The following is a 14,827-nucleotide window of genomic DNA, read 5'->3' as shown; positions in this document are numbered from 1 at the left end:
TCCGGCCATACTCTCAACTCCTCTGTCTGCATGTCTGGCCAAATATCTTCATATCTCCGGGTCGGTTTCAACTTGTTGGCCTTGTAAACATGCCGGGCTGTAAAAAAAAAGAAAGGATTAAAACCAGTATACAAATGGGAGGCAGCCGTAGTAACAGAGACAAAAAACGCAGTTTGCTTTTCATATTCATATTCAGATTCGCAATTTTAATATTCAGCTTGCGTTGTTTTTTCAAGGCCCCCGCTAACGGCCATGCCCCCAAGCTCATTAAATACACATTAAAGTTTAATTATAAACATTTTGCTCTTGCACTTGGCAGCAAAATGGCCCAAAGGGAGAAATGGCTGAAATGGCGAACGGCAAAGGGGGGAGAGAGGGGATGCCAAAAAGTGGCGAAAAGCGCAAGCGAAAGTCAAAGCAATTTAACCTCTTTGCACTCTGTTAGCCAAAACTGCGGGCATTTTGACTGCCGATTACATTCTATATTACTTATAAATATAAAAAATACCAAATAAAACTCCAATTCAATGGTTAATTATATGTTTATTGGTGCAAAAATGTAGACAGTACTCGTTCATATTCTTAACGCACAAGTTGTTCAAGGACAGCGTGATACCCTGCAGTTTGCAGGGCACTCCAATCGTAATGGCCGTACTTTGCATGCACCTTACCATCCCCTTCGCCAATTGGGTCCACTCCAAATGACTTTTATAAATGCAATGAATATATATGTACATATTTTCCTTGTTGTTGCTTTTCTGGCACGGGGGAAGGGGCGAAAAGGGGGCGTGGTGTTGGCTGGGCAAACATAATTTTTAACGCAGCATTTCCTCCGGGCGGGCGGACTTTTCCATGGGGTCCAGTGAAGGTCCTTTGGCCACATTTCGCTGGCCCTCTCAGTTGGCCATTTAACATTTTTACATTTTAACATTTCGCACTTTGCACTCGTGCAGCTAATTTGGCCTTAGTTCCCACTTCTCCACCAGCAAATTACACTGCAACAATTTTCTGAATAAAATTTTATATATTTAATAAATTATTTCTTCGTATTTAATAAATGAAACATTCAAATGCTGGCAAACAGCAAGGCGGAATCAATGAGAAATCATATTTTGTGGCATTTATAGAAAGAGCTTACTTTTTTTTATCTGTGCACTTTCCTTTTTCACCGTTTATTTGCTGCTGGGAAATTCTTAAAGTCTTGGGTCGCCAAAAACGGAGTGCTAATAAGCTTTAAACAAAGACAGTCCGAATGCACAGACATCGCATGGAATATCCTTGCTTCGATTCGAGGACAAAGCCGATGCTTATCGGCATTTAATGCGGTGGCTTCTGCCACCCCCCCCGCCAGCCCCCCCTTCTGATCGCCCTTTTGATTTTTCGCCGGCAAAGGGATATACACATTCAATATCGTTTTACTTATCGTTTGGCCATAAAAACAGCCAGCCCAGAAAATTGTTTAGTCCTTTTGGCATGTCTGGCACTTTGAGAGATTGGCCAAACTTGAAGGAGGAAATAGAGATAGGGGTTTAGTGGATTGCTTTCCAGTTGAAGCCAACCGCTATCTGTTGTCCTTATCGCGGCAAAGGGGGAGGCGGGGAGGTGGGGGTGCCCCCCCCAAGGATATTCCAAATTCGCAATTGGGGGGCGAAGCATTTGGGTGCCTCTCATTTGGGGCTTGTCTATTTTTATGGCGGCCGGTTTCGGCAAATGTTTCGATTTATTTGCGGCCAAATCTGCACATCGTCGTCGCTTGTCCAATGTTGATGATGATGATGATGATGGGGCGGGTATTTTCTAAATGAAGGGGGTTAAGGCTCGAACGAACTAAACTTGCAGCTTTGGGCCATTTTGCAATTTTAGTTTATTGCCAGGCATTTGCCGCCATTGAAAGTCTCGACATTGAACTTGATGAGTGCCACAAAAAAAAAGGAGAACAATCTTCAATGGGTAAAAAGGTCAGCAATGCGGCAGTGGCGCTTAAAGCTGTAACTTTCATTTTTTGGTATTTCTAAAGGGTTGTCCGTTTAAAATGCAAGCTTACGTACAGCTGATGAATGCCCAAAAGTCTTGGATCTCTATGCATTTACCACCTTGCCGAAAAATATGTAGCAACTTCCGTTTCCGTTTTCCCATTACCATTCCACCTTCGTTTCCGTTTCCGTATTCGCTTCTGTTTCTGTTGCGGTTGTCACTGCCAGCGGTTGGCTGGCAATTATAAACTTTGGAAAATGTTGTTGCCTTTGGCTGTACGTTTTTTGTTTTTTCCTGATTTTTGGAAATATTTTCGCATGAAAGAGTTTCTAGTTCCACATGCCAAAATACCCCGTTGCCCTGGGGGGAATTTTCGAATTTTGCGGGTCATTTCAATCAGCGTCGCTGTAATTCGCTTGCAAATTGCAAAACTTAAATTAAATGTCTCCAAATAAAAGCAAACAAGTTAGCACCCAAACAAATAAACAAAACGGGGCGTGGCAGCAAGCGGGGCAATAGGGCGGTAGGGCAGAGGGGCGGGGCAGCTTTTGTCAGCCAGCATAATGAAATAATTAATTGCTCGCAGGCAACGGACAACGGACAGCGGACAGCGGACAACGGACAGCCCCGCTTTTGCTCCAGCGGCAAGCCAATTAAATGGGCTGCACTTGATTATTAAGTGATTTATGCTGAGCACCTGGCTTAGCTGGAATCAGGCTTCCCCGCACCCCTGGCCCTGCCACGCCTCCTGCAGGACATGCCCTTTGGCACGGCACTTTGTCCTCTGCCTTGCAGCTCAATTTGTAATTTGTGCTAATGAGTGCGTTAATTTAACGCCTGATTAACGTTGCGGTCAGTTTGTGGGAGGTGAGGGCTTCGCCAGGTCACAAGTACACTGAAAACAATAAGTGTGGCTTGCATGTCTTACGAAAGTTGTGCTGAAAGTTGAGTGTTTTTGTGATTGTAACTTAGCTAAGAATGCCCTACTGTTTTCTTATTATTATTGCATTACTGGACTAGAGCGTTTTCTCTTGATTAAGTTAGCAATTTCTGTTATGAAACATAACTGCATCGCTTAGTTTGACGTAGACTTAGTTTTTTCTCAGTGTGCTTACTTGGCGTGCGCCACCAGTCGACAGTCAATGGGTCAGTTGGCTAAAGTCGGCCAATGGCTAAGGATTTTCCACTTACAAGGAGCTTTGGGCCAGACCTTACGCCAGTTTTCCCACTCCCCACAAAAGCCCATTTTCGCTCGCATTAAATTTGTATCATTCGGAGCTTTAATTATGATTAATTGTTATTATGTGGCCGATGTTTACTTTTCAATGACTTGTTCAATGGCCTGAATATAATTCGTGGTGAATCGCAATGAGGCGCACTAATCAAATGAATCGGGAAAGTCGAGAGGAAGGAACGAAGCCGAGATTAACGGGTAGTGTAATAACTTAATAGTAACTTGATAGTAATTTAATAGTAACTTAATAGTAACTTAATAGTAACTTAATAGTAACTTGATAGTAACTTAATAGTAACTTAATAGTAACTTAATAGTTATTTAATAGTAATTTAATAGTAACTTATTAGTAACTTAATAGTAATTTAATAGTACCTTAATAGTTATTTAATAGTAATTTAATAGTAACTTTTTAGTAACTTAATTGTAACTTATTAGTAACTAACTTAATAGTAATTTAGTAGTAACTTATTAGTAACTAACTTAATAGTAATTTAATAGTAATTTAATAGTAACTTATTTAATTAAGACACAGTGCTTGATTGTTTATGTAGAGAAGTATCGCATGTTTTAAATCTCAAAAATAAAGTTTAATTTCGTATCTGTATTTTCGGTTTTTCTCCCCACATTAAAGTGCATTCAAGTAGACACATTAGTCGTCACTTCATAATCACATTGATAGCCTGCCGTTGACTCAGAAAAGTAAAAATCGAATGGGAAATGCCCTCACACACACACTCACACACACACTCACACACACACATACACAATCGCACGTGAAAAAGTTTATCAGCCTTGGATTCCCTTCTTCTGCTTAGCCATTTCCCATTCTTTTCCGAAACTTTGGCTAGTTACTTTTACAGTTATTATTGAAAGCTGCAAAAACTTTGGCTTATTTCATTACGCCAAAAACTTTTCATTACGCCGAAGAGAAGGCGATGGAAAGTGCGTGGGAATGCTGGAAAGCAAGTTACACAGATCTATTCCATTCGTGCACTGAGCCAAACTATTGCCCATTTAATCAGCATATAATATAAGATTAGTTTCTAAACAAAATATCCGTAATATATGTATGTATGGCCTTGCCTCTTTTAGTTAAACTTTTCAAAATTATTACCTAGTTTATTTTTGCAAGTGTACTCGCTGTATGTTCACTTATCAATGCGAAAGTTTTGCTAAGCCAACACACAAAGTAAGCGGGAAACAAAGCGAGACGCAAACGGGAGTAAAACTTGATCCGAACTAGACGACATATCATGTGACCCTTCAAACAAAAAGTGCCCAAGTGGGAAAGCCAAAGGAAAAGCCAATGGGAAAGCCAAAGTCAAAGCCATTTAGGACGTCAAGCAAATTGAATTGTTGTTGCTGGCCTGATAGATGGGTAGATGGATTCGACCCACTTCCAGTTGGCTTTTAGAGGCCCAGTAAATAGGCCCGATAATTGTCATTCAGTTATGGTTATGAAATGCTTTTCTCTGAAATCGAATTGCCTGTGACGTGTGAGTGAGGCTTTTAAGGTTTTTTATTACATTTATGAAACGAATATCGCTTTTCCTTTCGTGCAGTCTAGATATATATGTATATAGTAGAAGTATACTGCATAGATAGCACTTGAGCCTGAGTGGCGTGGCCATCTGATATGAAAATTGATTTGTATTTGATTAATGTCCAGTGTCGCCGGACATGTAAGCAAGGCATTATTAATTGCCCTCTAATTGCCGACGGTCACGCAATGGGAAAACTCCGTTCGTTGTGCTACGCTAATTGAAAAAGTCGCCGTATCAAAGTTGTTTATACAAACATTTGTATATATGTATGTATGTACATATATAAACGTAGCTGGAGTGAAAATGCAAATTAATTTGCACCACAAACTTCATCAAAATGCGGGCAAAACACAACAAAACACAAATTAAAAAAACAAAAAAAAAAAAAAAGAAGAAACGGTAGAAAGATGGAGAAAACAAACATTTTCACACCATAACCAAATTAAAAGTTGTGCCAACTAAAAAACAATTTGTAAGCCAAAGTTGCAGCAGTCAACAACTGAGAGAGTGAGATGCCTGCAGCACCCACAGTGTATTTTAATAAATATATATATAACAGTATATATTTTCTTTTTGTTCAACTATGTTTTGTTATTTTATTTTTCGTGATTTGCTTTGTTTTGCTTTTACTCGTTTTTGCTTATCTAATCAGCGCAGTTGGCGCCACACTTCAAAGCTCTGTGGGCCAAATGCAATTTCTACTACCATTTTTTCCATGCTCACGATATTTTCCATTTCTTTTTTTTAGTGGGTAGCAAATGAAATCAGTGAGAACGCCAATTGCATTTTCATATGGCAATTTATAGGCAGCAGCCGTCAAAAGGCCAAAGAAAGGCATCAAATTTGATTGAAGGCAAAGAGCGGCAAAAATAGCAAGTCAAAGTGAAGTACTAGTAGCGGGCTTGAATCGAAGAATTGAAATTTATATTATAATATAATATTAAGTCTTGGATCTTTAAGCTTCAATTGTTTGGCAAATTGAAAAGACATGTGCAGCACTTAGCATGCTGAGCTACAGAAAATGCCAATGTATTTGGTAACGATTTTCCCTTTTTGCCATTTTTTCAGTTCTCATAGTGCCAAATTCACAACCTAACCACCAGGCGATTACACAAGCCATTTAAATCCATAAAACCCTAATAATTGTCTTTGACATCATGTTTATGCTTATTGCTGTGCTTTTCTTCCGTTTTTCCCTTCTAATTGTTCGGTGATAAGAAGGCCAAAGAGTAAAAGGACACAACTGAACAGCACAGCGAACAGCGAATAGAGAACAGAGTTGGGATAAGGATAATGCTGAAAGTTAAACCCTTTTTGTGGGTTTTAACCGTTTCCGGCACCCGTTTAACGTCGTTTACATGACACTTGAGGCTTAACCCCGAGAAAAGCCTGGGAAATGTGTTAAACCATTAAATGAAATTGAAATTCTTGCCGAGTTTACTTGATTATACTGTCACCAATAATTAAATGTCGCAACAAGTTGCCAAACTCCGGCAAAAAACAAAAAAAAAAAAGAAAGGGCAAAAGGGATGCCGAAGGATGAAGGACGAAGGCTGGAGGACGAAGGACAAAGCCACCGGGAAACACTTTAAACTGCGCTGCCAAAGCCGCTGGCGCGTGATAAATTGTACTCATTAAAATATTTTAATTTACTTGCCAAAGCGCCATCCGCAAAATGTCGCGACGCCCCTGACAAAAAGGGGGGCGGTAAAATTGGGATCCCCCGTTTAAATGTGACATTAAATTAATGCTCAACACATTTTCGGGCGACGAGGGAGGTGCAAACGCAGTTGTTTGCTTCTATTTTCGAAATAATTGGTTGGGCTCATTTCCACTTTCTCAGCTAATTAGCTATTAACACTTTTATTACACCAAATTCACTTGCTATAAATTAAAAAAAAAAAGCTCACATCTTATACGCATATTCTATTCTTTTTTGGTAAAATCGCAGCTCGTTAATAGAGCGCTTATGCTTCAGATAAACGATTAAGATTCGATGGCCTCGGGAAGTTGCCAAAAAAAAAACAAAAAAAAAGAGAAAATAAAATCCACAATAAAGAAAAGGTCGCTTTTGGGTAAACGGATAAGCAGAATTGTGTAAATTACCCGAAAATGTCATCAAGTCAATTTGCAAAATGAGAAAAGTAATCAGTAAGAGAGAAACATGGAATGATGGAAGCCTTTTGTGCGGGGGAAGCGTTGGTAAATACTCAACAAAACACAAATGCAAAAAGTACTTAAAATTTAAATCACTTCACAGCAAATCCTCTTCGCTGTCTCTATCTCTCTTTTTTTTTTGTAGTCTCTCTTTCTCTCTCTGTCTGTACACACACACTCACACATATCGCAGCCACAATATAAATTATATTTTGAGGGTAAATAAAACACTTAACGCCCTTTTAGCGGTTGACACCCTGGCCCCTTTTTGGCCAAAATCCCCACCGAAAGCAAAGCCACGACATGCTCTGTTAACGGCGCGTCCTCGCGAAGGACGCTCCTCCATTTCCAACCATTTCCACCCATTGCCAACCATTGCCAACCATTGCCACCCATTGAGTTTCCACTCCACGATTTTCCACGCTTTTCCAGTGCCACGCTAAAAACAAACACATTGTCGCAGCGGGCGTCCTTTAAGCCATCATTACCAAAATGGCATGCGGGCTAAGGACGAAGGACGAAGGACGAAAGACGAAATGTGGGCGAAAAGTTGGGCGGCAAAGCGACTAAGACTAAACAAATTTGCCCCGCTGATGTCTTCGTCAGCTTTACTTTTTCTCATAACTGTCAGTTGACGGCTTCAGAGTCGCTTTTCCTTTCCCGCCAGCCACAGTTTTTCTCCTCCTCTGCCGTTGACGAAAAAAACTTTGCCGCTTTGTTTTTCTGTGTGTGTGTGTGTTTTCATTATTTTTTTTTTGTCATTTTCTTCACTTATCACCCGCCACCCTTTAGGTTTTGCTTACCCTGTAAAGAAAGGCATTTTTGCGCATAAGTCATTAGGCACTTTTATTTCAAAAAACATTTAAATGGCATAATCATTCCAGCTGCCATACAAAATATTTGTCTCTGTGTAAAGAGTAAATGTGTAACTTTGTGCTTAATTTAATAATTTTTACTGGGTATTTAGAGTGTCGGTACTTGGGCACCTCCAGTGTTTTTGCTTAGTTGTTTTTTCTGTTGGCTTTTCGGTTTTGGCTGGGCGATTTGACATTAACCTGTCAGCGTTGTGCCTCCGTCTGCCGCCCGCCGTCTTGCATTTTATTTATGTCTGACACTGTCTGACTTCAGCACACACACACACACAGGGAAGGCAGACTGATGAACTGACAGACTGAGTAACTGAAAGTTTTCGTGAAGTTCTTTTTTGTTCGACGGCGATGATAGACTGCGATTATTCGGCGAGGCGGCAGAAGGTGCTAAATTGTTGCCATCAGCAATTGTTCCCAAAAAAAACCAAAATAAAAATGTTTGGTATTTATAAACTACGTTGAATATAATGTAAATGTTTATTTCCGGAGTAATATTTAATTTTTATTCCAAATTGCATTAACTATTTATATTCCCAATTGTATTAACTAATGATGTGCCGAAATAGGTTACCCCAAATTCATCTTTCCATCGATAAATAATCCACATGAACGCCAAGGGTCCTAAACGCGTTCTTAACCCTTTTGTGGCCACTCGTGAGTTGCGGCGCGCTGAAAAGTATGCTAAGAATTTTTGCATTCAATTTGCCAGCTCATGAATCAAGTGGCGCACTCACTTTCTCTTACACACACACACACACACTGACACACAATAATCTGCGGACAACCGCACACAGATACAGGTGCTCAAGGACATTTCGTCCTCACACTCACACTTAAACGCACACGGCATACACACAGTCACACTCACACTACACGGCATTCTGGCAATGTAATTAGTTGCTCGAGGTGCTTTAATTAAAATGTATATCCTTATTGTCCTGCTCGCTGTCTCGCCCCGTAATTGTTCGTGCTACAATTAATTATGTCAAATGGACGAGGACCTTCGCCCATTGCCCAGCATCCAGCATTCAGCATTCAGCATCCAGCATAAATAAAACTGCAAGGGAGTGTGGAGTGTGTTGTTAACTAGAGTGTTTTTGTCAATCAATTTGCATATCGATGACCTAAACATAAAACCCTTCGATCGGGGACCGCGTGGCGTTTTCAATAAATAAATTTAATAACACTAAAATGGCTCGCGGCCATAAAACTCAATGCAATTGCTGTTGCTGTTGCAGTTGCAGCCATGGCAAAAATGGAAACTGGCATACTAAATGAAATTGGAATGTGAACCGAGAAATCCAGAATACCGCCCCCAACCACAATTCACAACTCCCTGGCTCAATGCGAACTCAAGCTGCGTTAATATATAATCAAGTGCGATGGAGTTCGTTTTGGAATCGATTGAAATTATTGCAAATATTCAGACCTGAAGCCCAAACAATTGCTAGATGCAAATGCTGGATGTTGTTAATGGAATATTGATCATTTTCGTAAGAGGAATTTCTCTTTGATGAAGTGGTAATTTAACTAACAGTGTGGTCATTGTACATTCGCAACATTAATGATGTGCAATATAAAATAATTATTTAATTTACTCTCGTAAAGAAAATATGTTTTTATTTTTAACCTAAGTTACCTTAATTAAACAACCATAATCTGCTTGTTAATAAATTTTGTAAAATTGTAATAAATTTTTATAAATATGATTTTAATATTGTTTTGGTTTCGTACTCTAATTTTCATGAAACATCGCATATTTTAAAATATTTTTAAAACAATACACAACCGGCAACTTTGAGTGCCAGCCAGCGACTGCTGGCATTTCCACGAAGGCAGCTCGTTTTTAAGCATTCCAAGTATAAGACTGAAAAATACTGGGAACAGCTTTGGGAATTTTATTAATAAGAAGAAGTATGAGTACATTGTTTACTTGGCTTTGAGCGGTTGGGTAAAAAATAAGTAAGTCATTTGAATTTATGAAATATACTTCTAAAGTTTAAGAACTATATTAAGATAATTAAGACTCCCATTAGGTCATAGTGCATTTTTATTTGCAGATTCCTGATGAAAATAAAAATAAAAGCAAAAAATAAATAAAAAACACTCTTAAGCCCATCATTGATACATTTTATGCATGGTCTAGTTTTCATTATATGTAATATTCTTAATATTAATATTAATATTAATTATATAGCAACAGCTAGCATATTCATTATATAAAATGTTTAATAATAATAAGTTGTAGAACAAGTATACATGCTATAATATGCTATTTAGTTACTTATTTTAAAGTAATAAGTAATTTTTTTTATAGCAGTAAAAGTAAGTAAAGCAACAACTTGTATTATCATCGCATGGTTAAGGTCAAAGTATCACTTGATTTGCAATTTTCACATAAATTGAAATTGAAATTGAACTCAAATTCTATTGAGCGGCTTCTTGAGCTCAGGCCTCGTTCTCTCAATATTTGTAAAGCATTTTTAATTTCTCCTCATTTTCGACATTGCCAAAATGCACAAGAAGCAGGCTTCTTTCTTTGTCTTTGGTTTTTTTTTTTTAAGTTTTCTTTTTGGGTTTTTTTTTTTGCGGCTGGTGGCTTTGGCGCTTTATTTGAGTTACGTGACCCTGCGCCATTGAGAGCTGGGAAATTTCTTGCGACATGAACATGGCACACACGATGGGCGTATGTGCCCCGAAAGCAACATGCAACATACGTATGTACTTACTAGCCAAATACCACCCAAAACCATCCAAAGCCACCCATTCTGCCACCCCTTTGTTTGACTTGTTCGTTTGTCTGTCTCTCTGTCTGGCTGTGGGTGTCTGTAAGTGTGTGTGGGTGTGTGTGTGAGGGGGCGCGTTGGGCGGTGGGCGGCACTCCTGTGTCCAACAGTCGTCGTCCTTCTGCCGCCTCGTCCTTCGTCCTTTTGGCCCGTCGCTGTGCGAGCTTGTTAAGTTCATTAAGGTTGAATAATAACAACAGTAACTACATTTTAAAGGAGTTGTCAGTTGTCAGGAGCGTGTCCGCCCGTGCCCTATCCGTACAGTGAAGCCTGCCTTAATGGGCTTTATATGGTTGCGATGCATTGGCTCATAGCTTTACTTTAATATATATTTTCATTTTTTGTTGTATTAATTTAGCACGCTATGTTTGCAATGGACATTTATGTGCTTAAATTTAATGTAAGGTAAATTGTGGCTAGTTTTTGGCCGGTTTGTTCATGTCGTGTGCCCACTGTAGTAGCCACGTTCATTCCGTGACGTTCAGGTGTCTTGGCTTTCTGCCCGCTGTGCGCTCGCCTTGACTTCACTCATGTTGTTAACTGCTCTTATTACAACTTATTCTACTTATGCGCTCCTTGTTTGTCAACAACAACGGCAGCAACAAATGTAAGGATGCAAAAACAACAAAAAAAGGAACAAAAACGGAACAAAAAAGGAACAAAAAAGGAACAAAAAAGGAACACAACCTGTAACCGAGTCCTTGTGGCCCCGTGTGCCGAGTTAAAGGTGCATTTACAGCGGCGGAAAAACTCTTCATTTTTAATATTTGGCCACATATACGTAGTACATACATCTTTCTATACTTATATATATATCATTTTTTTTTCTTTTGCTTGGCTTGGAGTAGAGTGAAGCTAATCCCAGTTCGCTTCCTGGCCTTCCTGGTTGTCTGCCGCGGGCATCCAAAAAAAAAAAAACATCTTCCGAGTGGGAGCAACATGGGCCGGCGATTCCTCGACATGTGTGTTTGGCGTTGGCGAAAAAAAGCGAGATGAAAATAATCAAGTTTCCGACAAACATCAACATGACGCCAAGATAAAAAGCTTCCAGGATGCGCTGGCATCGCTCAGCCACTGCAGGACAAGATAAGACACATCATCAGGAGTAGCGGATGCACTGCGAGAAATGTACACTGCACTGGATTGTCGCAATTATCCTGGTGAGCTAATGATTCCATTAACTCAATTTCTATATTAGTCAATCAATTTATAAGCAATATTCATTCAGTTACATATATTTCAACTTTCACATACTTTGTGTGATTAAGCCTGTTTTTAAGTGCAGCTGCAGGACTACAAGTTCGTCCATTTCCAGGACTTGGCTTGAAATTGGCTGACTGCTGCTGTTGCAGAGGGGGGTAGTGGGTGCTGGGTGGTGTATAGTGGGTGGTGGTTAGATGGATGCTTATGTGGGTGGTGTTTTCCCGGCTGTGGGTTCAAGTGTCAGCCCTTGCCACCTTCTTCAGCTGCCTCTATTTCTACTTCTACTTCTACTTCTACTTCCACTTACATCGGCCTTGTGGCAGCCTCAAGTTGTGTTCGTGTTTGCTTTGAAAAGTATATTGGATTGCCCTAGCCACAAATACCCATATGTCTGCTCATCTATATCTATATCTTTATATACATATATATTATATATATCTGATGTATATATTAGCCTGCTAGCCAAAGGCCGCCTGCTGCTGACGTTGAAATGTTTCCACTTCTTTGGGAGGCTTCGTTTTTTGGCTTTGTTTTTAATTTCGTGTCTATACAAATATTTTCAATCGTTTGCGGTGCACAATTCTCATTTTTTTTTTTTTTTTTTTGCATTTTTTCTTTGTTTGTATTTTAAGGTTCACAAACAAAGCCACTTTAAATGTTAAACAAAATTATAAGTGAGTAGGAAAAAGGTTAGTTGCACACACATGTCGAACACATGAAAGGGTGAAGAATAGAGTGCGGCGCTGTTTGAATTTCTGCTGAAGTTAACATTTTTATAATTCCATTAAGCGAGCGGTCGTGTCTCTATCTCCCTCCCAACCATGTGTAACATGAGGATTTTCCCCACCCACACACACACACACACGAAGGAAAAACGGCCGTATAAAGTTGGTCCGAAAAGTTTTTGCATTCATAAATCATTTCCCTCCATTTTTTTTTTTTTGCCCAGCACAGCCTCACCTTCACATCCACATTCATGTTTAAAGGTGGAAAATACTTTTCGCTGAATTCGTAGAATTTCTCAGGGGGGCGGGGGCGTGTGCTCATGTTTCATATGCCATGAAGGGGGTTGGGGGGGGGGCTTAAAGGGAGTGTGGCAAGATGTGGGCAACGTTAAGTTGCAACTTGTTGCCTTCTTGGCTACACGATGCCAATCCACCCACCTATGTATGCTGGCATATCCTTGTCATTTTTAATTTATGCGCAGACCAGGCTTGAACTTTCGCCAAACTTAAGGAAAGCGTAGGGCATGGAAAATGGGCTCTTGTGTCTTGTTTTTTGCCCCTGGGCCAGTAATTTAATTGGACCCATGATTGGTAATTTTTGTTTTGCTTTAATCGTGTTGTATAGTTTTGAAACGGAACAATAGTTATATAAATAAATAAAAAGGGTAAGTTTAAATGAAATAAGGCACGAAAATGTGTTATATGTAACTGCTAACAAGCAGCATAATTACAGTTCGCTAAAGAGGCTCACAAATATACATATGTATGTGCAATTTTCCGCAGCTGCCTTACCACCACATTTTCCATTTTCCATTTTCCATTTTCCATTTCCCATTTTCCCATCCACTTCAGCACTCCTTTTCTCCAGTGACTTTTGCATACTTTTTGGAAAACTTTTAATTTTCGAACTTTTGTCGCTTGCCTGGCATATGGTTATGGTCCATGCTCTTTGCTCCTTGCACTTTGCACTTTGCTCTGTGCTCAGTACTCTGTACTCTGTGCTCTGTACTCTGTGTTCCTTACTCTTTCTTCCAATGCCAAGTTTTGCGCACTTTCTCCTCGATTGGCCCAATCTGATGACGTCTTATTAGGCAAATGAAAAGCGGCAAAGTTTTTCCACGAGAGTCACTCGAGCCATGTGGCTTTTCCAGAAGGACTTCGCCAGCCGGGATTTTCTTAAATATCGTTTTGCATCTCATATTCCCTTCCCTTTCCTTCTCTCTTTTCCCTTTTCCCCTTTTCCCCTTTTAGCTTCTTTATCGCTTTGTTTATAAAAGTCGCCCACTAATTGCATACATGCATAGGTAATGGGTGGGAAGTCAGCAGGGGGTGGGAAGGGGGGAAGGGGGAGTCGGGCGGAGATAAGCGAGCATGTGAAAAGTTGCCTGGATCTGCAGGGCACTGTGAGAAATAATCCATCTATTTGCAGAACACTCTAAATTAAGCATCAATTTGTACTTTAATAAAATTGGGAAAAATAATAATAAATTAGTGCTATTTATAACTAAGCAGTACACATTTTTCTCCCAGTGTAGTGTTTGAAAACTTGTCTGAAAAATAATCTATCTATTTGCATCATTAATTAAAATATCAATTTATTATAAAATAAAATTCGGAATAATAATAATAATAAATCAGTGATATTTATAACTAAAGCTTAACTCCAATCATACTTGTACATTTTTCTCCCAGTGCACTGTGTGCATTCATGCATGCAGCTGGCTGCGGCAGTGGGTTGTGGGGGGGGCGTGGCTCCGGCGTTGAGTGGGCGTTTCGGACATATCGCTTCGTTTTTACCCGGGCAACAGTACCGCATTTGCATTTATATGCACATCCTTTGTGCCCAAAGGATATTACATTTTTCCACTTCAAGCATTTTTGTGAATTTAATGAAATTTTTAATTTTTATGCGCGCCAGATGGGCGTGAAGTGTGGACAGCGGGGTGGGGAGGGGGGGTGGGCGTGGCAGGGCCTCCTTTCGCTTGGACTAACAAGCCACAGAGAGATATGTATGCTGCATTTGCTTTGCATTCTCGGTGGATCCAGTGCGGTAACTACTTTCCACAAAGATAAATAAAAACTGCTCCTAGCCGAGGGGAATACCCCTTATCCTTGTCCTTATCCTTTGCCCAACTCGCCCGCACTTGTGGTCAACAAAAAAAAAAAAGCACACACAAAAAAAAAAACACAAAAAAATGAAATGAAAAACAGTTGAATTGGCTTTTGGTTTGCACTTGCATGGCGTTTTACACAGTTCTCGGGATGGAGGCCACTCTGGTGATGGCGATGATTGCTGCTGCTTGATTACCAAGCACTTTCCAAGCGTAGAAAT

Source organism: Drosophila santomea, chromosome X, assembly GCF_016746245.2.
Source record: "Drosophila santomea strain STO CAGO 1482 chromosome X, Prin_Dsan_1.1, whole genome shotgun sequence".
Classification (NCBI taxonomy): domain Eukaryota; kingdom Metazoa; phylum Arthropoda; class Insecta; order Diptera; family Drosophilidae; genus Drosophila; species Drosophila santomea.
This window is presented reverse-complemented; position numbering follows the sequence as displayed.